This window comes from Numida meleagris, chromosome 6 (assembly GCF_002078875.1).
Source record: "Numida meleagris isolate 19003 breed g44 Domestic line chromosome 6, NumMel1.0, whole genome shotgun sequence".
Classification (NCBI taxonomy): Eukaryota; Metazoa; Chordata; class Aves; order Galliformes; family Numididae; genus Numida; species Numida meleagris.
Window position 1 is genome coordinate 24,207,080 of NC_034414.1, and position 23,732 is coordinate 24,230,811.

A 23,732-nucleotide genomic window follows, 5' to 3' on the forward strand; every position below is an offset into this window, starting at 1 on the left:
GCCAAGCATCCCATCCCCTAACACAGACCAGTAGGATCAGAGAACGCTTTTCAGGTTAATCCTCATTGTGCAGGTTTAATGCTTCCTGGGCTGAGGTGCTGAGTTTGTTTGCTGCCACAGCTGGTTTGAAAGTAACCTCACCTCCTGCAGTCGCTGCACCATGTCACATTGGGGAAGTTAATAACATGAGAAGGGTTGGAACATGTGAAACGTTTTTATGACTGCAAAGATTGAACCACATTTCCATGACAAATCACTGAAATTTGAGCAATCCAATTTACAACACAAATTCCTTTCTTTTGTGTGTCTTTCCCAACTCAAATTCAAGTCAGAAGCTCTCTGGGTTCTGCTGCAGCTCTCATCTAGCAAAACTGTGGGTGTAAGATGAAAAACAATTGCATGAGATCTCCAGGGCTGGTCCATAATGACTCCAAACCCTAAATTGTTCATCCCTAGAGCATGGTTTATAACTGCAACGGATCCTGGAGGAGCTGTGTAACTAGCACTTAAATAAAGGGGAGGCAGGGAGGCCTCCTGCAGCAGTGGCATTTGTTCTGGGAAGGGCTGACCCAGGGTGGCCACAGCAAGAAGGTACTGAAACCCACTGTCTCCTCCTAGAAACAGAATTGAAGGTCACAAAGTAAAGACCCCTACAGCCACTGCTGGCCTCCGATTAAAAATAAATCCCTTTCATGGCCAGACAGTGGTTTGGGAAGGGGAAATGCTGAATGGCAGTGAAAACTTGGATAATTTTTTGGCTGGGTGTCCTGCAAGGGCAAGCACAAGTGGCACTGATTCGGCTACAGCTCTATACCCCCAGCCACTGGCACGCACGTACAGGTGTACTCCCTCCTTTATATTTAACTTTTTCACAGTAAAACAAGCCTGATTTTTATGGTACATTTATCTGAGAGCAAATGTGAGAGCAGCTCAGCCCCTGAAACAACAGAGATGAGAAGCTGCTTAGTGTTCTGTCTGTGCCACCTCCAGAGGCAGGAAAATCAGTCCTCCGTGGGCTTCTGGTGCTTCGCCCCACCTTATGATTAGTACCGTTAGTTCCAGGTGCTGGGGGCTGCCACTGTCTTGCCAGAATGACAAACCAACCAAAAAGGACAAAGGTCCCCCTATACCTCCTGTACTTCCTCCTCAGGTACAGCGCACAGCAGAGCCAGGCACTTAGAAGACTCATTCCTGTCCTTACATGGCACGAGAGGAAGTACGGGTACCACCCGTGGGAGCCGTCCCTCCCTCGCAGCAGGCTGCCATCCGCTGCTCCTTGACCAGATACCCAGCAGATTATTTTTGTCTTGGCTCACGTAGTCCCAATGTTACAATTACCCGCTGACCTCAAACACTTACTTTTAAAATTACCCCTCTTTAGCAAACCCTGTGTCTAGTGGGTTGGGTGTTTTTTTTTTTTATTTTTTATTTTTATGTCTAAACGGTTAAATAGTGGGTGTGGTTGAGGAGAGAAAAGAAGAAAGCTTCCAGAGCAGGCAGGAGGGGCAGGGCTGAGAGGGTCTTGGCATGGAGAAGCCCACATGCTCCAGAGAGGAGCACAAGGCTTCTTCTCCTTCCTCAGCAGCATCTTCTTCTGTGGCGTCAGATTTCCTTGATGACAAACACCATTTCACAGAGGTCCCCATTCCTCATAGATACGCCTTGAGACTTACTCTTGCAGCCGTGGCATAACCCCAGAGACTCAAAGCAGCATCCTTTGGATGCGGCATGAAAGTCAGTACTTTCCTGCAAACTGATGTTGAACATAACAGAAATGACAGGCCAGCAAGTGCAAAGCACTCTGGGCCTGAAGACAAACACAGACGGGGAGAGGCAGCCACGACTGCAAAGTTGTGTTCACCACTTAGGAAAGATGTCGCTCATCCATGGCTGACTGTTGTATTAAGTTGCCTGCAAAGCTTCTCAGAATGCACTGAAACACGTTCAGAAAGGAAAGAGGAGCGTCTTGTTCAGGGGTGGAGAGCGTGAGGGAATGGGACACTAGTCTGCCCTCGTGATGGAAAAAGAAAGGGAAGCAGCTGACAGGAGTAAGCACCATTCCTCACAACCAGGATACTCATGCAGCTCCTTCAGGTTGCTGCGTGCTAGGGTTTTCCCTCCATGTTCTAGCTGGCCTCAAAGCCCAGCTGAACTGATTGGAACCACTGTGAAAGATAAGGCTCTAAGTAGCATAAAGATCTTCAACTGGGCTGGTTTTGAACACTGGCCTTTAATTTACTTTCTGTCACCTGGCCAGCAGCTCATTAGGGACAAAGGTCACCAACAAAAAGCTGAAGTCAGTGCTTGTGGAGGAAGCCTGCCAGCAGTGCCCTGAGCTGCAGGTGTTTATAATGGGATCTGCTGCTCAGTGCTAGTTTTGCTCTGTGCTGTTGAGGATCTGGGGAAGGCTGAGTGGTAGAACGTGGATCTGAATACCATTGGACCTGAATGACGATCTCAGCATTTTTTGTAAGGTAGGAGGCTTAGGTATTCAGGAGAGGATGCTCTTCTCCCCTTTGGTCTTCCTGTGGGTACAGCATCTTTCTCCTTTTGCTTTTTGAATAATGTGTTGTGTGTTACCCAACGTTGCTGCAGAGTTGCTAGCTGCAGTGGCCCCATCTCACAGCAGATGAGCAGATTTTTAATTTGGGGTGGGTTTTTCTATTCATCTTTGAGAAACGTGAAACCAAGAGGGGTTTGATGCCTACTGGGACTGCTTACAGGTTGGTTAGTACAGCCTAGGCTGGGACAGAAGGGAGTATCAGAGCTTCAGTTCAGCAATATCTCTAAATGGTGGCACACAGTGATGGTGAAAGGGCACATGAGGATACAGCTCTTTTCTCGTTTGGATTTAAGAAGCCAAATCCACCTACCAATATTGTTGAGGGGTGTTTGTTTCCCTAGTTATTTACTGCAAGGCAGCAGTCAGAGGTATTAATCTCTGAAATAAAAAAAATAAAATTCCTGTCTTTGCTCTCCTAATGAGCTCTGGTAAATTTGCTCCCTTTTGTAGTCCTGGGGTCACTCAATTAGTGACTGCCTAGGGAGAAGCTTAATTAAGCTCAGATAACATAACAGAGGTTTCACCCCCTTGCCCTCCCTCTATATGCATCCTCCCTTACACATCTGGATAAAAGCTTTGCTGTGAAGCTGAGAGAGAGAGCCATCGCTTCAAGCTGCGTCCCCGGGAGCACGTCTGAGCTCCCGAAAACCATTGCAAACTCTTGCATCATGCAGAAGCAGGAGAAGCCGGAGCAGCTGGGAAGTGAGAAGATCCATTCTGGCAGCTGTGCCACAGGGACAGGGCGTCACTCAGAACAACAAAAGGTGTTGGCAGCGAGAAGCGCGGTGCCACGGTTTCTTTGCCCTCTCGCAGAGGCAGGATTTCTCCCCGTGAGCCCCGCGCCAGCCATTCAGAAGTAGCCTGAAATCTGGCTCCAGCTGCACGCCTTTATTAATGACAGAAGCCCTCGAGGGGTGGGATCCAGAGGCATCACAGAGATTTTTTTCTTTTTCCCCTTTCCTAAGCACAAAAGACAGAAGTGGAATGCAGCTGAGGAATGTTTTGCCCTTGGAAGGGATGTAATAAATCTCTTTGGATGTGATATTTGGTTTATTTTGTGGGAGTCATTCAAAAGGAAAATGCAGATTGTGGGGCTTAGCGCTCAGCCTATGCTGGCAAAGGATCTCCAACAAAGAATGTTCATTGGCAGGGAATGTCCTGACTTTGCAAGCGAGCAAACGCCTCTTTTTCAGTTACTCTAAAAACTGTCTTGTTATTATATAAAAGGTTGCTACAAAGCAGTCTGTGATCGATTGTTCTCCAGATCCGCTAGGAGAAGGACAAGCAGTAATTGCCCTAATCTGCAGGAGAAAAGGTTCGGGCTGAGCTTAAGAAAGCACTTTCTTCCCAGGAAGGTCTGCTGGGTCGCAGGGGGCTGCTGGGGAGGCTGAGCATCCCGGTCCCGAGCAGCACGGCTTTGCTCTGGGTGACTCCACCTCGGGATGGGAGGGAAGATGGCTTCAAAGACTTCGAGTCCCTGCCAGCCCCCAGTGATTATTTCTGCACGATTATTATTTAACAGCGGGGTGCTCCCTTTGGGATCCTAAGGAGGATTCTTCCCATGCTGAAGATTGCTGGATCTAAGGATAGGTTAGCAGGCAGAGGTGGGGGAAGAAGCTGACAGGAAGGAATTGATGTGCAGATGGACTTGATTTACTGCAGAAGCAAGGCAAAAAAAAAAAGCCCAAAGGTGACCGTGAAGCTGGGCTCCCTGACAGAGGAAGGCAGGGAAGAGATTATGTCTGCAGCCTCCTTTCTCTTGGCAAACTCCTTGGAGAGGTCACAGCAGAGGCCAGGCAGAGGGCATAAACCATTCGGGAACCCTAAACCGGGATTAAAGGAACGTGGTGGAAGAGAAGCAGACTGCATGGAGCCAACCTCAGCTGTCTGCCACAGCTCCACCACGAAGGGAACCGCTCTGCTGGAGGGTGGGGGGTGGTGAGCTGATACTTGGCCACTGGATGCACACAAGCTATTTTTAAATGGCATAGGTTCAGTTACTGCCAGTGGTGCCAATCCAGCTTGTAAAAATCCTGAAGCCCTTCTACCTACCTGCCAGAAGAGGCATGGGGGGCTCCAAGTAGGAGAGCTGCAGCAAGCAGGGTCCCAGCACAGCTCAGAGTGTGGTGCTGCCTAGGCTGTGCCCTGTTAACAGCAGCTCTCTGGTGGCACCACCAAGACAGTGGCAGCTGCATCAGCTTGCAGATGACACCAAGCTGCCTGGGGGTAGCAAGGCCCTACAGAGAGATCTGGACAGGCTGGATCTCTGGGCTGAAGCCAGTGGGATGAGGTTCAACAAGACCAAGTGCCAGGTCCTGCACTTTGGCCACAACAGCCCTAGGCTACGCTACAGGCTTGGGGCAGAGTGGCTGGAAGACTGTGTAGAGGAAATGGACCTGGAGGTGTTGGTCGATGCTTGGCTGAGCATGAGCCAGCAGTGTGCCCAGGTGGCCAAGAAGGCTAATGGCATCCTGGCTTGTATCAGAAATAGTGTTGCCTGTAGGAGCAGGGAAGTCATTGTCCCTCTGTACTCAGCACTGGTGAGGCCACTCCTCGAGTACTGTGTCCAGTTTTGGGCCCCTCACTGCAAGGAAGACATTGAGGCCCTGGAGTGTGTTCAGAGGAGGGCGACGAAGCTGGTGAGGGGTCTGGAGCACAGGCCTTATGAGGAGCGGCTGAGGGAGCTGGGATTGTTCAGTCTGGAGGAGGCTCAGGGGAGACCTTATCGCTCTCTATAACTACCTGAAGGGAGGTTGTAGTGAGCTGGGGGTCGGCCTCTTCTCTCTTGTAACTGGTGACAGGACGAGGGGGAATGGCCTCAAGTTGCGCCAGGGGAGATTTAGGCTGGACATTATGAGATTCTCCTTTTCAGAAGGAGTGGTCAGGTGCCGCAATGGGCTGCCCAGGGAAGTGGTTGAGTCATCATCCCTGGATGTGTTCAAGAAACTCTTAGATATAGTGTTGAGAGACAGGGTTTAGTGGGGTTATTGGTAGTAGGTAAATGGTTGAATTGGATGATCTTGTAGGTGTTTTCCAACCTAGCTAATTCTATGATTCTTCTCCCTCTGTGCTTTAAAATGCCATTCTATGCACCCAGTCGGGTTACTGGGAATTCCCCTTTCTCGGGTGTTTGTGAGGAGAGATGAAAAGAAAGGATACTCACCCTTATCAAGGAGATGCTTGCGAAGATTCTCATTTCCTAGAACAGGAAGTGCGTGTTTGGAGAGCTCAGTGTTGAGGCTAAGGCCCCATGATGCATCTTAAGAGCTCTTTGGGTTGTTGTCCACCATTGTCACCTGCTGGAAGGAATATGTTTTCAGTGTTTCCTTTCTTGTTGGGAACACAAGTATCTTCTATTCTGCTCCGTGTGCTCTCATGTGGAGAGGAGGCGCCTGTGTATGTAAGTGATCTTATCAAGAAGTTAGCAGCCATGAATTATTACCAGAGCTGGGCTAAGCACTTTGCTGTTGTTATCATTGCTATTGATTATTCATTTACAGAGAATTGCAAATTTACACAGTGCTTAATAAACACCAAGTTTCCTGGAAAGTAGTGACAGGAGAATTGGGAGACTTTTTTAAAACAAAACAAAAAACCTGAAGAACACACCATGAAATAACGATTACATCATATGTTATTTTTTCCACTACAGCAAAAGGCTCGCTCAGCATCAGAGGAGCTGTACAAACACAGTGGGACGTTACGAGAGCAAATGGACCTAACACCCTCCCAGACCGAATGGCACTTTTCTGCCACTTATCGCACTGACCTAATTCAAACTTCTGGACAGTCAAGTTTGAAATGAACTGGCTGAGAGCAAACCAGCTCAAGGCCTCGGGTTCTGTTCTTGCTGTGCCACTTACAATTTCACCCATGTTTTCTCAAAGCAGCAGCACTTTTCTCCTGAAAGAGCGGGGCTGGGAGTCTCAGGCTGAGATGAAACATGGGAAGTGTGGTCTGGTCTGAGACATCTGTGAGCAGGGGAGTCCCACAATGTGAGATCGGGAAAATAATTCCCTTAGGGCACAGCACCATTATCAGCACAAGGGTTTTGAGTCCTGGCTAAATTATTTGTTTGACATCCTAAAAATGAAAATATTTTGGCTGAAGCCTTTGCAGGCATTTTAAGAGAGCAGTGAAATTAAGACCAATGTTTGGAAGGAACTCATGTAAGTGAAAACAAACTCCAGGGGGTGATTTTTTGGGGAAAAATAAAAAGCTTTCAACGCAAATATGATTTGTCAAAGCTGTGCTACAGCAGGAGCTCTGACAGGAATTGTGGATATCTTCTTTCTGGATGTGGGAATAGCCTTCAGGAGTTTGAGTACCCCACCAAAGCCCTGTTTTTTAGCTCATTCTGAGTTGCTAAAGCTCTGCCACTCTTCACTGATGGCTTCTGCTCCAGGGTTGAGAATTGAAGCGCCTGCTCATGCCGTTTACATTGGCAGCTATGGACGTCACACTGGTAGACGCAGGGTGGGGCTGAGTGTGCCCAGGCTCTTTTGCACTGCTTCTCCCTGTCCTCTGGAGGCTGGCATGGACAAATGGCCCAGCCTTGGAAAATATTAGTATCTCACTGTGAGTGCTGGTTCTAAGATGTGCCCACAGGAGGCCGGTCTGTGCTCAGGGAAATGGGATCCTTAGCAAGCAGCTAGGTGAAACTCTGGGCTCTACATGTGGAGCAAAGCAGAGGACTCTGAGTTCACCTGAGTATACACCATCACATCTTAGCCCACTCCGTTCAGTTCTAATGACAATTGCACAGGAAATTACATATTCTTCTAAATAATTTTGTTCCTCCATATGCTACTCTGGACGTTAACGAAGCCTCCCAAGGGCTAAGCCAGGCTGGTTCTGCTGAGTGTGGTGCTGCTGCAGAGTCCTTGCCAGCACTCTCCATGGAGTGTTTCAACCTCGCTTTAACCCTCCACTGCTCCATCTGCACATCTCAGTGCATTTGCCAGCCACATATAATGTGATTCAATCTCATCTCTGAGATTTTCCACACAGGCCAGTAGGTATCAGAGTCTGAGTTATTTTCAGCCTGTCTGTGACATCCAATTCCACCCACTTGGCTTGCACGGATATATAAATTGTGGAGGTGTCTGAAATAACAGGCCCGGAGGAAACATCTGTCACCTCTGAAGGCTTGTGAGAGGAGGACGAGGTGTTCAGCTCCACATTTACTGTGTCTAACTCTGATTCTAAGGAAGCAGAGCAGCACGAGGCTCTGTGACACGGGCTGGCCGCTTCAGCAGTCAGGTTTTCAAGCTGCCTTCTTGATTCATTTCACCTGTGGAGTTAAAGTGAGCTCAGAAATCAGGATGGCACCTTAACCTTTATCCTCTGAAGGAAAGGGCTGCTTCTCTTCTTTGTTTCTTTGTATTTTCACTGCAAGACGGCATCTCTTCTCAAGACCACAGAGCTCGCTGTGCAGGGGCTGACAGGCTGCTCAGCTCTGCAACCTGTCCCTGTGCTCTCCATAGCAGCGAAAGCTGCGAGCGCACAGAGGCCGGCTCAGCGCGCACCACTCCCACGCACCAACGCATAACGGCAAACGCCATCTTGGAGGGCTGTACGGGCCGCGGGGCGGTGACGCAGACGAGACGCAGCAGCGCGCAGGCACGCGTGGACAGGCACAGCCCGGAGAGGCCGCGCCCCCTGGCGGTCGGAGGCCGATACGGCAACTCTCTGCTCTTCGTGTGGGGCGGCTCCGCCCCGCACCCGCCAGGGGGCGCCCCCGGCACGGCCATGGAGATGGCGGCCGGGCGGAGGGCGGGGCTGGGTGCACCGCCATCACCGCGGCTCGGGTCTGGGCGGGGAGCGCTTCTTCCTGGTGACAGCGACGGGACCCGAGGGAATGGCGCGGAGCTGCGTCGGGAGAGAGTCAGGGTGGGTGTTAGGAAAAGGTTCTTCTCCAGAGGGCGGTGAGGCGCTGGCACAGCTGCCCAGAGAGCTGTGGGTGCCCCATCCCTGCAGGTGTTCAAAGCCGGGTTGGCTTGCCCTTGTATTTAAAATGAAAAAACAGCAAAAACCAGCTGAGTAAAGCTGCCCCGGTTGGTACCCAAACAGTCCTGGATACGGAAGCAGATGTAAGCGTGGAAGAAAACCTTGAAGGAACAGATAACTGAGGGTACCAGTTAGCTCTCCAGGAGGTTCTGTGTTTGTTACCTGGGAAAGCTGTCGCTAACTCAGGTGTAACAGTGGTTTGTAGTGCAGTGCTAGTTTTAGTTGACAGCTTGGGTACTAACAGGTGTAGCAAGAGCAGTGGGACGTGTCATTCCAGCTACAGACTTGCTGAGGGGCTGGGGAAAGGCCTGGGCGCTGAGTCCCAGTGGCCGTACCGGTAGGAGCTCCTCACTGGCAGCTGGCTCCGGTACGCCTGCAATGCTCCGACAGCAATGTGGGCATGCGGTGAGAAGCGCTCCTGCTCGCTGTGCGCCATTATGTTGATGGTGTCGTGTCATCTGCTCCCGGCAGGAGCCCAGGGCTGCAGTGCAGGAGGATGGGATGAGCAAGGAATTCATTCTTTCCACTTCTGTAGTCTTTTGAGTCATGTTCTGAATCGTATCAAACAGCTATCTTTTGCAAAACCACCTACTCTTTTGAAATGAAATCTAAACAGAGCTTGGAAATAAAGGTAGGTGTGGAGTTAATCCAGTTTCCGCAGGTTTGTTCCCCACCATTGTGAAAAACAGGATTTATAGGAGGGCTGTAGAACGTGAGTAAGAGGAAAGCTCTATATTCATGAAATGATCAACCTTGTAGTAGGTAATGGATGATTACAAGAGCAGGGAAGCTTTCACAGACATTAGTGTTCTTGGTGGCAGCAGAATGAACTGGCAAATATGTACACAGTTGGCAAAGTGTTGCGTGCAGTAGCAGATCGTCTGAATCGTACCGAGGGAAGAAGGAGGTGCATCCTCACATCCTCACAGGTCCTTCATATGCACGAGAGCTGGTCGCCAGTGCCACTGTGGTGTCTGTATCATTGATGTTTTGTCTTTGATGTGCGCTCACCACGTGCTTGGATCTGCTGTTTCTGCACTGAAGCCGCTCCTTAGGCTGCCTTGGGCTGCCAACTTGTCTCCAGTTCGTACAGAGGGAGCAAATTCTACACAAACCAGAGCAGACAGGATCAGTGAAGAATCTGCATGCCGGTACTAACTTATGAAAGATCACGAGGAGAAGGGGTTCAAAATGTGCCAGTGAAGCTGAGTGGGCTAAGTTTGTGTATTGCATTTGGTGGAAGCTAAACAGAAAACAGTCTGTGAGCTGAAATATGACGGACAGAAATACGAAGGATTGTTAAGGACAACACGGGCTGAGCTGTCCAAGCCATGGAAGGCGTGGGCAGAGCTTTCCCAGCCGCTGCTGAATGCCCACCTGCAGCTCAGTGCAGCAGGCAGACTACCACACGTGGGAAACTTCCTGATGCACTGAAGTCTGAAGTCCGAATCATGGACAAGCAAACTTGCTGTGTGACAGAGTGAACCAGGAAGCTTTTAATGGGCGGTTTATCCTGGAACAGTTCACCAAACATTATATCCCTATTAACAGAGATTTATTTCACGGGCACTTTTTTACTGCCATGTAGCTCGTACTTACTTAAAGGGGGAAATAACTGGATGACCAACTAATTTTTCAAGAGGTACTGACTAAGTTCAAACAAATTATACTTGGAATAAATGCAAAGATCCTGCTGAGCCTCTGGTGATTGGTGATTTTGATTTGGTTAGAAAGGTGTTAAAATCAGAGCCTGGAGATATTTGGCCCTATTTTTTGCTGTCTGCCACGGTACCTAGTTACTGTTTCTGATATTATCATCTGCTTTAACACACAAATTCCCTCAAACAGCAGTAGTCCCTAATATATCCTCCTTATATTCCCATCTTCTTGGCCACATATTGCTTACTGTGCTAAGTGCTAAATGGCTTTCGGAAAGTGCTAAGAGGGTGCTGTGAAAGGACTAAGCTGAGTTTCACAAACCACCGCCTGTACAGAGAAATAGTGTTATTATGGAGGGTAGTGCCAGCAGGCCGGCGGGGGCTTATTCTGACAAAGCCGAAGAGCCGAACTTCACGGTCGTGTTCTTAGGATGATTTAAATGAGACATTTTCACCTTGAAGGAATGAAGTTTTTTGTTCCTAACTGAAATAAAACAACTGGATACTTCATGAGAAATATTCAACAGGATCAGTATGTTCCAGGTCAAGTTCATCTACTCTGCCATCTCTATCAGAAACCAGCTCAGCACTCGATAATTCTTAGAATGGAAAAACGATTCTTGGAAGATGATGGGAACAAAGCCCCAGAGCTAGAAAAGGAACATTGTTTCTTAAGCTCCAGCCGATCTCAGGAAAACAAAAACCAAACCAGCCATGAAGGTACTACATCTCCACAACAATTCAGATGTTCCTTGACTAAACGCAGTTGTATGGGCATTTGCAGAGAGTAAAACAGATCAATATTTGTTATCTTCTCCAACATGTGGCAGCGTGCTGGGTCCAGTGTATGAGCTTCAGCCTACGAGCAGAAGGGTAGCATCACGATATGAGAAGCCAATTCATTGCAAGAGAATTTCAGAAATGCTGTGTGCATGGAGGCTTTCCGGAGAATCAGTTCCCTGGGTGAGACAGCTCAATCTGTGGTCTCGCGTTGTTTCTCTGCTTACGTATCAAAGTGCTTAACTGTTGGAAGATGCATTCCCTTCAACTGTGATCACGAGACACCTCTTTGACGCGTCAGTCACTGTCACTTAGGGGATCTCTGCTTTGCTGGGCTATAGCGAATCTTTTCAGTCTAGTGGGTGCAGGTGTGGAAAGGTTTCTGGCCTAAGTAAGAAGTCACACTGCTGCTAATGGGTGAAGTTAACTAGTCTGGAAGGTTTGGAAAAAAAACTGTTTTCAGTTAGTGAGTATTTTGTTAATTTTGTAGGATGCTTCAGATACTATCATTTTCTGTGTGAAAGAGATGTAGTATCATGAACAGTGATGGCTGCCTTGCTAACTTTTCATTTTGCAACTTTTGCCATTAAATTACTACAGTTTAGATGCTAGCTAATACAGTTAAATCCATTGAATGAATTGCTTTTTTTTTTTTTTCTTGCACTAGCAACACACTTTCAAAGCACTTATTACCTTAAGAATAATAGCATCTGTAACTGTTTTACCTAACTATTGGTGTTCTGAAATGTGTTTATTACAAAAAAAAAAAAAAAAAAAAAAAAAAAAAAAAAAAAAAGCCATGGAGCGTGTTTTATCTCCTATCTAGTAATTATCATCCATAGGCCCATAAGTTACCTATAAGGAAAGTTAGTTTATGTTATTCATAAGGAAAATCCTGGATCATGATCTCATTTTGTAGTTGGAGATGCTGTGACGCAGGTGAAATGGTTTCCCTGCAGTGTCATGCCTCAAGTTTCCCCAGGGGAGGTTCAAGCTGGATATTAGGAAAAATTTCTTAGAAAGAGCAGTGAGGCATTGGAACCAGCTGCCCAGGGAGGTGGTGCATTCACCATCCCTGGAGGTGTTCAAGAACCGTGTGGATGTGGCACTGAGGGATGAGGTCAGTGGGCATGGTGGGGATGGGCTGACGGTTGGACTAGGTGATTTCAGATGTCTTTTCCAACCTTTATGATTCTTTGTGGCACGTGCAATAAGACCCAGTTCCTGCTACATGCCCAGTGAAGTCCCCATCCCACTGAGCCATTCACTCCTCCACCACACTATTTCATCTGCTTCCCTACTCCACAGCAAACAGCAGAATTCAGGTTTGTTGCATCCTTCCAGCTACAGGTCTGCTACAGCTTCCCAAGTGATGATGGAGTTCCATAAAGCATCTCAGATTGACAGCTTTTACTAGAACCTTATGTTTCTTGATTGTTTTAAAAGACAAATATATATCTCCTACTCCCACGTCATCTAGAAGAAAGGACACATTACTAACTAAATTTGGCCAGTGGAGGATAGCAGAACCTCATTTGCCACTCAGCATTGGCTATACTTTCCTTCTCCAAGTTGAGAAACAGTGAAAAACTCAGTGGGTTCCAAAATTGTTCTGTGTTTTTGATTGTTTTGTTTCCTTAATGAAATTCAAAACTCCAGTATTCAAAGAAACTGCAGACAGCTCTAGGGAGAACTGAAAAAGTGGAGGAAAATTTTGTCATTTTTTATTTCCAGTTAAATCACAACAGAGACTGGTGGCTACGGAAACACAATATGTCCGCATGGATGTAGGCAAGGCACAAGAGACTAGAAGCAGAGACTCTGCACTGGTAAGAGCTTAGGCACTTTTTATTGTTCCCTGTTAGCCTCCTGGGATCTCCTCACCAAGATGTTCAGAAACAGCTTCAGAAGAGGCTGGGGACTTAATTCATGGCCTTTTTGCACCAGCTGCCACAGGGTTTCTCTCTAATTTGGTAGATAGAAGGAAGTTGCTCTGCCCTCACAGTCCAACTAAATATTGCCATCTCCAGGCTTTGTAACAAAACAAATCATTTTGTCTTCATTCCTGGGGTGGCACAATTCAATTGTGGCCACCCTGGACATATGCCTTGGGCTTGTTTCCATCTTCATCCTACATTAGCTGCCCACTGGCAGGCCTGAGCAAACCTACAGTATCCCCGCGCTGTAACTAAATGGCCACGGTTTTCATACATTACTAGAGCCTTGGATCCAAAGCAACAATGTCTTCTTGTCCCGCTCCCAGTAGTCAGTGAAAACATTTCATTTTGATAAGCCAACAATGACCACACCATTCTGTAGCCTCACCTTTCTTAAACAAATCCTCTGAATCTTTCTTCACAGGACATGCTTTCAAAACCTCTTCTCAGATTTACTGCTCGGCCCTGAAATCTTCAGTTTGTGTATGGCCCTCCTGTGCAAGGAGGAGCAAAACAGTTACCTGATGTGTCACACACCCAACAAGCGGCGTTAGCTTTGCCTTTTTTTGGAGCAGCATCGTACTGTTGACTCCTATTCAGTCCGTGGCTCACACCCTGAGCTGCCTTTCCGCTGTGCTGCTGTCTGGCCATTTATTCCCCATTTTCTCTTTGTGCTTTTGATTTCCTTCTCTAAAGTGTAGCACTTTGTACTTTTCTTTACTGAGTCGTTGATTTTCTCCAATTTAGCGAGATCATTTTGAATTCTCAGTCCATCCGCCAAACTGTTTGCATCCTCTCCCAGCTAGATGATGTCTGCAGATTTTATGAGTACTCTTTATTCCCTCGTCACAGGTTGTTAATGAAAATACTGCATAAAATGGATTCCACACAGATGTTGGGAGGGCCCCGTTTGAAAATTCCTCTAAGTATGACAGGCAACAATTGATAAATGTTTCGAAAGGTATCTTTGTAATGAGTCATGCACCTACTTTTTGAGCATTTCATCTTAACTGTATTTTCTTTGTTTGCTAAGGAGAATGTCATGTGGAATGGTGTCAAAACCTTGTAAGAATCAAGACGTATAACGACTGTTACTTCTTTCCTATGAAGAAAGGTATGTGGAACCCGATCTAAGACAGATATAGGCTTGAACAAATTTATCAGTTTCCAATCTTCAGTTCAATCACTGCAATTTTGTGTGTAGCCATAACCTCAGTAATTGTCTTCTGTATCTCAGTGATTAAAGCTCATTCAAAATTCAGCCAAGTTTCAGGAAAACATTTTCTTTCCTTGCTAAGACATTATGTAGACAGAAATAAGAGACTTTCTACCGTCCCAGATTCAGTGAGAGAGAAGTTGGCACTGTCTAATACCCATATAGCTGTGATAAACTCCTTTGCAAAAACATGACAATGTAGGTTGATTCTTGAAGATATTTCTTTGCTTTGTAGAATCCCCATTCAAGGAAGCACATTAATGTGTGCTAATAGTTGTGTATGATTTTAATTTATGTACTATTCTGTAGTAGTATGAAATTCCTGATGCAATCAGTATCATTGCAAAAAATAAAGCTGTTCTTACAAATGAGTTACAAATCCTCATTAGCCTTCAGATGTTACATTAGACAAGCATTTGCTATATCCTCCAGATATTATGCAGATTTTGGTGCTGTTTATTGGTCACCTCTGTCCTTAATAGCCTCTATCACCCCAGTATCTAAGCAACTTGATCCTGTATGCCCTAGTGTTAAACAATGGCCTACCTCTAAGAGATGCTTTTCTTTTTAGGGAAACTAGTACATCATATCAAGGAATGAATGGTTATGATTCTATAACACTGGAAGTGACTAATCCCGTGTTGTAAATGGGATAAAGGGAAACGGAATGTATTTTGAGAACAAACAGTAATCATTGACACAGTAATTTGCATCCCTAGATATTATAATAATGACTAAGTATCACTTCCCCTTGTTTGCATAAGGAAGAGTAGGCAGAGAAATCCAGTGATTCGGCTATCGCCCAAGCAAGGCGCTGGAAAAGATAGCATAGGTCGCTTTACTTCATGTTGTTTTCCTCTTCTCTACTATGTGTTTGAAATTCAGCATTACAAAAGTCATGATCCTTTCCAGCACAGAAGTCTCTGTCAGTGTTTCACCAGTTCATTCCACAGCTAGCCTCATGCCACAAGAGTTGGTCAAGACTTGTGGAAGGTTGGAGAGAGGCGAGGCACAGAGCATTGCCTTCAGAAGAGCTAGTTTGGATGGGTGACTTGGGATTCCTGGCAATTTACATGTATTAATTGCCAACAGCCTCAATCTGTGCTGTCTTGCTGATGAAGCTAACATATTTTTGCTGCCTGAGGAAACTTCCTGCTCTTTAGAAATCAATCGCAATTGTAAGGACCAAAGTCTATTCAGCGACCCTTCTGCTTCATGACCAACTTGCAGCACAGGAAGTACTCACTAAAATTGGATCCTGAAGGTATGTTTGCGCAGAGAGCTGCGTTCACAAATATTTCTAGACAGGCAGTCGCTAGGAAGTCAGAAGCACCACATCAGAGATGGATTATTTGGGAGCTGAAAAGCAAATATGTTTAATGTCTTAATTTTTTTTAGAAGAAAATTAAGCACCTGCGGTATGATTTGCTTTGTACTAAATAAAGGGAGGGAAAAATGTCATTAGTAGAATTGGTAATAGCGTTCTAAGTTGTCTTTGAATTTCACACTAGCTGCATATCACAGAACCAGGGCAAATAGCAGTGAATACAACCTTTACTTAGCTTCTCCTGACAAACATACAGCAAAGGGTACAGCGGGCTCACACTGACACGCGGCCAGAGGAGGTACCTAGAAAAGGCAGTCACTCTTTATTCTAATTATTTGTTTTCTTGTGGCTATAGGCCCAAAGCGAATAGCAAAACGGGCAGATCTTAAGACTTCACTGTGTGAGAATATGATAATCTCTAATTAAGGTCTGTCTAGCCTTACTCCCCTTCTGCCTGGTTCATGTACCTAAACCAGAGGTTAGACTTTCCTGAATATGTGAGGTAATTGTTGCTGTGAGCATGTGGCATTCAGCTGTGAGAAGCAATGGAGAGAGGAGGAGAATATCTAGCTGCTGAATATGTCTTCGTGGTGGAGGTGTCATCCTGGCTCTTCTGTGGGCAAGACTCTCAGTGTGTTTCAGGGTTGGTGGAAAACCAAAAAATACCAATCAGCTGTGAATCCCGCTGCCTAATGCCTGCCTGACAATTTTGCACACATGCTGCACTCTTCCCCCTGCTCTTTGCCTTCAAGTAGAAGTGCTGCCAGTGTTGCAAGGCCTCTAGTGTGAGAATAACCCTGCCACGCTGTGGGTTGATTGGCATCCTTTGGGCACCACTGCAATACAGATGAAGAAATGTTGGTTTACATTTGAGTAGAAGACCATAAATTCAGTGATTCTGGCTCATTACCACTGCAGCAGATAGCTAGGAACACCCTTACTTTTTCTAGAGCATTTTTCAGCTGCTTTCTGGTTGTTGTTGTTGTCTCTCTCTTCCCCTACAATGCCCTCCCAGTGGCTCCTGCCATCCTTCTGGTCCCAAACCTTCCATCATTCCCTGTTCTTTCCAGAGGGGAGGGAGATGATGGTTTATTGGGTCTGCAAAGGAGGAAGAAACAGGAGACATCCAGCTATCAGGGCAGGGGAGAGGGGAGGAGCAAGGGAGGGAAAAACAGCGAGGAGAGCCGGAGACATACTGGCTGGAGGGAGGCACTGGAGAAAGAGAAAGCTGGGAGCAAAGCTGGAAGCAAACAAGGACGAGAACAGAGGCAGAGGAAGGCAGGAGGGACACTCACTGGGATACAGGCAGGGACAAAGAGTGGAAAGAAAATGCCAAGAAAAGATGAAGGGGAAAGGAGGCAATTTAGGGAGGAGTGAAAACAAGATTATGAGGGGAAGTAGGAGGATTTGAGATGTTATGCATTAGGAGGCAGGAGAGAAGGGAGATTTCACGGAGGGCAATAATTAAAGGTGGAATTGCACTTGGCATTGAGGAAAGCACTTTGGGCTGAAGAAAAAGAAAGAGGGAAAAGAAGGAATAAAGGAAAAAAAATCAAATCCTTGTGTGGATCAGGGAGATTTCATGAGAAAAGGAAAAAGAAGGAAAGAAAGGAAGAAAAAGAAAGAAAAAAAGAAAGAACAAAAGAAGAAAAGAAAGGAAGGAAGGAAGGAGGAAAAGAAAAAAAATCATATGAGCTAGAAAATAGGAGGGAAATCAACAAAAGACAGCACTAATCTAAAATACAGATTGAGAAAAAGGGAAGATTGCATGAATCGTGAAGGAAAGAGAGAAATAAAGGAGGAAAGGAGAGTAGCCTTGGAATATATCAGAATTCTTCCCTAAAATAGATCCAAACAGAATCTTTACTTAAAAAATAAAAGTAAACATTCAAGCAACAGTAGAAACACACAACTTTTTAAAACACTGAAATATTTTTGAATGCGTTCAGCCACTTTTTCTGGTCCCAGCACTTGTGGCTCTTAAATTCTCTATAAAATCCCTGATGTACTGTAGAGCCCTTCCCTATACAAAGGACATCATGTAAAGCCACACACTTGTTACTGAACCAGCAGTAGGAGGAAAGAAGATCCCTCCATGTGTAAACCCCATTATCCTCCCCATTACTTAACATAATTTGCCTTAGGCAGCAAGTTGAATCCTCCAAATATTCGCTGCAGAGAGAGATACAGAGTGAGGAACTCACTTATCTTTTCAGGTGGATTTCACAGTCTGGTTTTCTCTCTTTGTTCTCTCTTTCTCCCTGGTTCTGTTGTTTTTCTTTTATCTTTCCCTTTCACGTTTTTCAGCCCAATTTCGCTTTCTGCCTGCTGTTCTCAAACAACTTACTCAGTTTCTGGTTATATTTTCCTTGCCATCTGTCACCCACCCTCTGCTGATGCCCTCCAGGTGTTCCTTCATTGTCCATGCCACCCCTTTGCATCTCTGCCTCTCCCTCCAGGTGATGACCTCTATAGGTCCCCTACCTGCCTCGACCAGAGCGTGTGCACTGCCTGTGTCACCAGGATTGGGTACGTGACTTGCCAGGTTAACTCCAATGTCTCGTTCCATCTCATAAAAAGGGAAATATCTACAACTGTATAGTTCCCCTTTGAACACTGGTAGAAAGGAATATCCACCTCCATCACATATACGCTTATTACATGTCTATTCTCTATTTGCTTTCGTTTGATCTCATGGTCTCTCGTCTTTTCTGCTTCATTTATTTGACCTTCTCTTCTGATCCGAGTATTTGATCTGAAGTTAAAAAAAAAGTGCAGGTTGGACTAGATGATCTTTGTGGTCTTTTCCAACCTTAATGATTCTATGATTCTACTGAGGCCAATGGACTGAGGTCTGGAGATCTCCCTGAAGATCCTGAAGATGCCAAGCCTCCCCTGCATGCCACTTACAAAATCAATGCACTGCAGGACATCCATGAGGTGTCCTGTCCGTGCCAAACTGATTTGTCTCACACAAGCCTAAATGAAGTCTTAAAGAATACTCCTGAACTGTAGCAATCTGAGGTCTCATCCACAGCCCTGGGACCGAGGAACCTTAGGTGGTCCCAAAGCAGGCATCTTGGTGCCCTTGTAATCAGTGTGACCAGTCCTCACCATAAAGAGGTGAGGAATCTCAACCTTCACATTGCTCTGTTCTGGGCCTCACCACAGGCAGCACCCTGGACCACTGCAGATGTTGGCACCTACCCAGGCACCAACGTGCCCTAGCCCACACACTCTTACGATATCCTTGATCCCACTGGTAAAGGAGTCACAGGGACCTTCCTAACCCCACACCACCTGGAGTCTCCTCTAGTGACACATCCTGAAACGCCCCTAGCTGAAGTCAACAGCAAAGAGCTTTCTACGTGTGCTGCAAAATGGTAACTTAGGAGAAAGCAGATGGCACGTGTAGAGGATTACAGCATTCAGATTTTTCTTTCAGATGAAGTTAAGGGCCATGTCTGAATAATCCTAACGCTGCATGCTTTCTTCTGGCACTGGCATAACCCCTCTGTGCATGTGGAGCCCAGGGTTAGGAGGGGCAATAGGAGTGAGAGAGGTATTGGCAAAGGGCTTGTACTCTCACAGGGATAAGAGCTGGAGTTTGTTAATGCCAATGCTGTATATTATGTTTTCAGGAGTGAAAATACTCAGTCTTTTCCTTAAGTGTTTGCACAGTGCCCATAACGCATGGCTCTTATTTGAATCAGGTGCTGGTGCTGCTGTCCCATGGCAAACATTGCATGTCTGGAACAATTCTGTCAGGGTGAGGATCCTCTGCTTCCCAGCATGTGTGTGTGTGCCTGTATCATTACAAAGCACATCTAGGGGGCAGCTGAAACTTGAGACGGTGGATGCAAAATGACACTATTGCTTATCTACCTAATCATGCCATTTTATCCTCAGTATCAAAACAAAGAAGGAGCCTCTAAACTTTTCCAGTGTGTATCAGAGGATTGGGACAAACTGGCCTGGCAGGCAGGTTCCTCACCAAGCAGTTCACACCGACTGCCGAAAGAAGAGGCAAGATGAGCTGGGAAGCCGAAAGTCAGCAAAAAAATCTCTGCTGCTTCTGCAGCTGCCTGATGGTGAAAAGGAGCCATCTCGATGCCAGAAGGAGATAATCCGCTGACAGCCGGTTATGCTAGTAAAGATAAATAAACAGCAGCTATTTGATCCCCTCCAAGGACACCACGGTAGAAGGGGTATAACTTCCCATCCCTCAGCTCTTTACAAATAGCAGAGAAACATTTGTTTCTGGGGAATAATTAATTTATTTCAGTCTGGGGCAAAAGAAGATTTGCTGAAGGCCAGGGTGGTCTGGAAAGGCACCTTTGCATATTTGGATATTTTTCCTTGAATTCCTCACTAAATCTGTACAAGAATCATTTCTTCTCCACAAGGGCAGGCAGTGTTTGAGGTCTCTCATTTTATCCATTAAGGTTAATGTTCCTAATACAGTCTTCTCATCTCTGCCAGAAAGGATTCCCTGAGGAATTTAAAACTTTTGAATGAATTCCCCGGAAATATCCATTGATATAATTATTCCCAGGCACTGTAAGTTCAGTTTTGCTAGAAAGAGGCAAGCATCCCATGCAAGCGAGGAAAGACATGGTTTGTGTGAAACTAGGGAGATAAAAATTCATTTTCCAAGCTTCAATATATTTAGCAGTGTTGTAGTTGTTGTGGTCTAAGGATGTAGAAGAGCAAATCATGAAGGTAGTATATGAAATCAACTGTTATCACTGGGAAACACAAGAGAACTTTTAGGTATACAAACCTTTCTTTAGGTCCAAACTGGAAGAAACAAACTTCAAGTTAAATATAGATTTAAATGTTGCAGAGAACATATTTTCCATAGAAGGAAGACTTCTCAGTCCCTCTGAGGTGGAATTAAACCAGCCCCTGTCACTCTTAGCGGCTCTCCCTTTTCTACTGTGTGCACCAACGGAAATACTTTAGTTCATACAAATTTGCCTTGTGGTTTCCAAGCAAATGCCCAAATGGTCCTTCGAGCAGACGAGCATGAGGATGCTATTTTGGTGAGTAAGGATGAGTGATACATTTCCTCCCTGGCCATCAAACAGCCCCCTTGCACAAGTCCTGTTAGAACAATCTATTCTTTATTAAAAGATAAATTGTTTCCCATTCCAATAAATACAAGTGATGATGTAAGGACCATTTTCATTCTTAGAGGTTAGTGATACAAAAACAAGACAAATCACAGTACAAGAAGTTTCATTCTATTGAAGCAGAGCAGAAGGCACACCAAGTCTGTGTACCATGGGCACACATGAAAAGAGAAGTCTCTTGCAAAGATTTTGTTTCCCCTCTGAAAAAAAAAAAGAAAAAAAGTAACATCTTTTGCTCCTGAACTTGTACCTACAACAGTACTGAAGGAGACCAAAGATGCCTCATCTATCCCATCCTTTCCCTGATAACGTCCCATCTCAAGGACTTCGGGAGGGCTGTATGAAATGGAGCCCGGAGGCCACCGGCCGTCAGGGCTGAAAGTCTGACAGTGCATCCTTCCACAGGTTTGTTTCATGATTTTCTGAACATGTCTATCCTGTCAGGCTTCACAGCTTGCAGCAAGGAGTTTCAAATGTGGTTATGGGTCGGGTGAAAAGATATTGCTTTTTGTTTGTTTTAAACACTGATCAATTCACTTCTCACCACTTTCTCTTGCGCGCTGAGAAATGGTGACTGATTGCTCCCTGGCATCCTTCTTCATGCCGTTCTCCACCTGGCAGGCCTTTCATGCTCCCTCTCAGTTTTATTTATTTAATTTTTAAGCTGAAAAGTCCCAGTACACACATTTTTATGGAAATGGTCCCATATCCCAGGAGCTGACTTTCCAATTCCAGCGCAGCTCTCTTGAGACAGGCAGTGTGCTCCGGCTGCCACGAGGGATGGGCACAAAATGTCTCCATGAAGGGGAACAACACAAGCTCCCATTTCACTTCACCTTCTTCGGGGAGCTTCCAGCCACTCATTCAACTCTTACTTGGCCAATAGCAAGCACTGCATTGATGTTTTCAACAACTGAGGTAAACAGGAACTTTGCAGTGTTTTGAAACTACCAGAGACTTTCATTCTAATTCACTTCTGTTTATCCAAGTCCACTGCAAGAGCAACTAATTAAATTATGTCATGTGTCCACTCAATTTCCTAACAGAATTCAGAAAGAAACTGTTTTTTTTCATGCTGTCCCTCCCGGTTTGTGTTTACATGTATTAATCATACAGCGGAGCTATGCCAATCAGATTTGTGAATGTATTGACATTATCTAACTATTTCTTATCTCTGAAGTGTAACATTGGTGTGTCTTACTGTTATTAATCAATTTTAAATCAAGGAATGCACAAACAGGCTTCATAGCTGAATTTCCTAACTTTTAAGTGATATATTTTGCAACTTGCTTGTCACACAAAAAACAGAAGACTTGAGTGGAAGAAGTTAAAATCAATTATAAATAACAGTAGCTCTGTAGGCCTCTTTTTACATGGAGTATTGTGTTCAGCAGTGGGGCCTGCAGCGTAAGAAGGTTGTGAAGCAGTTGGAGCAGGTCTGCAGGAGGGCCACAAAGACGACTGGAGGGCTGGAGCACCTCTCCTATGAAGACAGACTGAGGGAGCTGGACTTGCTCAGCCTGGAGAAGAGAATGCTTCAGGGAGACCTCACTGTGGACTTCAGTGAGTAAAGGGTGCCTACAGGAAGGTGAGTGAGGGACTTCTTAGCCGGAAGTGTAGTCATAGGACAAGCAGATTGATTTAGATTAGATATTAGGAAGAAATTTTTCATTGGGAGGGTAGTGAGACCCTGGAACAGGTTGCTCAGAGAAGCAGCACCTGGAGGTGTTCAAGGCCAGGGTGGATCGGGCTGAGGGGAAACTGATCTAGTGTGGACATCCCTGCCCATTGCAGGGGGGCTGGAACTGGATGAGCTTTAAGGTCCCTTCCAACCCAAGACAATCTACAACCATATGATCACAATGTATTATGCTGTAGCTCTAATGTAAACCATAACTAAGTAAAAGGGATTCTTTACAGATGCACTCCATAGAAGCCAAGCTTTTGACTCGTCTTTGACCTTCCCTTCGCCCCTCCCCATTCAGTTCCAAATGCAGCACCTTCAGATCCTGATGACTTGTGAAAGAGGCAAGGAGAGACTAGGAGGCCAAAGCAGAAACCTGGCAAAAACCAAACCTACGGTAACAGCACCCACAGTGTGCTTAATGCCTGATAATCTGCGATTGACTAACACTGCTTATTGTTAGGCCATGAAAACTCACTCTGAATCCTTGCGCTGTCACCCACCTCTCTGTCTACTGAGTCATAGTTAACTCTTATTCTCACATGCAAAGCCATGCACAGCTCTGCTCTGACATTGCCTTTCCCCACTGCTCCTTAATAACTGTTGTTTCACAGCTGGCCTACTTGTCAGCACAACAATCAGCCAGGGCAACATGAGATAAATACAGGGGTTTCAATGATTTAATACTTCCCAAAGTTCACTACTTCTGCACTGCTTGAAACACTGATGTTATTTGTACTACACTGTTCAAGAAAAGATGATACTGAGATTAAAATTAAAATTAGCAGTGTGAATTTAGTGCTCAGCTGGTAATCTCAGCTCAAATATACATCTAGTTAAACACTCAAAGGAAATAGAACTGCTTTTTAGGTTCTCCAACCCCTCAAAACCCAGGATCTTTACATATCTAGTGATATGTAAGGATTCAGGGGCCAAATTTATGCAAAGAATTTTGAAAACTGCAGTCAGTATTTACATTTGAAGTAGCTAGCATCCTGCAATTATCATCACCACCTGGTGCATCTTGGTTCCCCCTTCCCCTCCCCACAGTGACCTTTTACATCATGAGTTCCTCAGGATAGGTTCTGTTGTATCAGGTCTCCCCTGCTAGGTGCCAAAATGATCGTTAACACTTAAAAGAGCTAAAAAAGATGCCATGTTCTGTCTACTGGTTGTACCGTTTATGGGAATGTACATCTCCCTACAGATGCTGTTTGCCCGTAATGTCTGATTTCTGTGCATGTGGAAGACCTACCAGCTGAGATGTCTATGTGCCTGTGTTAAAACCTGGTGGCTGCTGTCATTGCCCATGGGTTGTGCCCTTGGTTTACCACTTCGAGTGGACTTCTATTCACTTATCAGGCTAGTGACACACAGAAATGCTCTGTTAAAGGTCGCCATTTCCTTTCTTTGGGTCCTTGAA

At 45.6% G+C, this 23,732-nt stretch overlaps 2 long non-coding RNA genes across 8 annotated transcripts; one reads left to right on the forward strand and one right to left on the reverse strand.

Moving 5' to 3' along the window:
- Positions 285–23,732, forward strand: LOC110400950. Of its 7 annotated transcripts, none has more exons than XR_002440173.1 (5): positions 366–2,474; positions 6,216–8,455; positions 12,745–12,839; positions 13,981–22,706; positions 23,517–23,732. It is a non-coding gene; the product is annotated as an uncharacterized LOC110400950 (long non-coding RNA). The 7 variants fall into 7 exon arrangements; XR_002440174.1 differs by having other exon boundaries at positions 13,981–22,213; positions 22,546–23,732; XR_002440175.1 differs by having other exon boundaries at positions 13,981–21,030; positions 22,020–23,732.
- On the reverse strand, positions 290–8,037 carry LOC110400951. The gene is made up of 3 exons (XR_002440179.1): positions 7,901–8,037; positions 5,727–5,859; positions 290–371 (listed from the first exon to the last, which is right to left on the reverse strand). It is a non-coding gene; the product is annotated as an uncharacterized LOC110400951 (long non-coding RNA).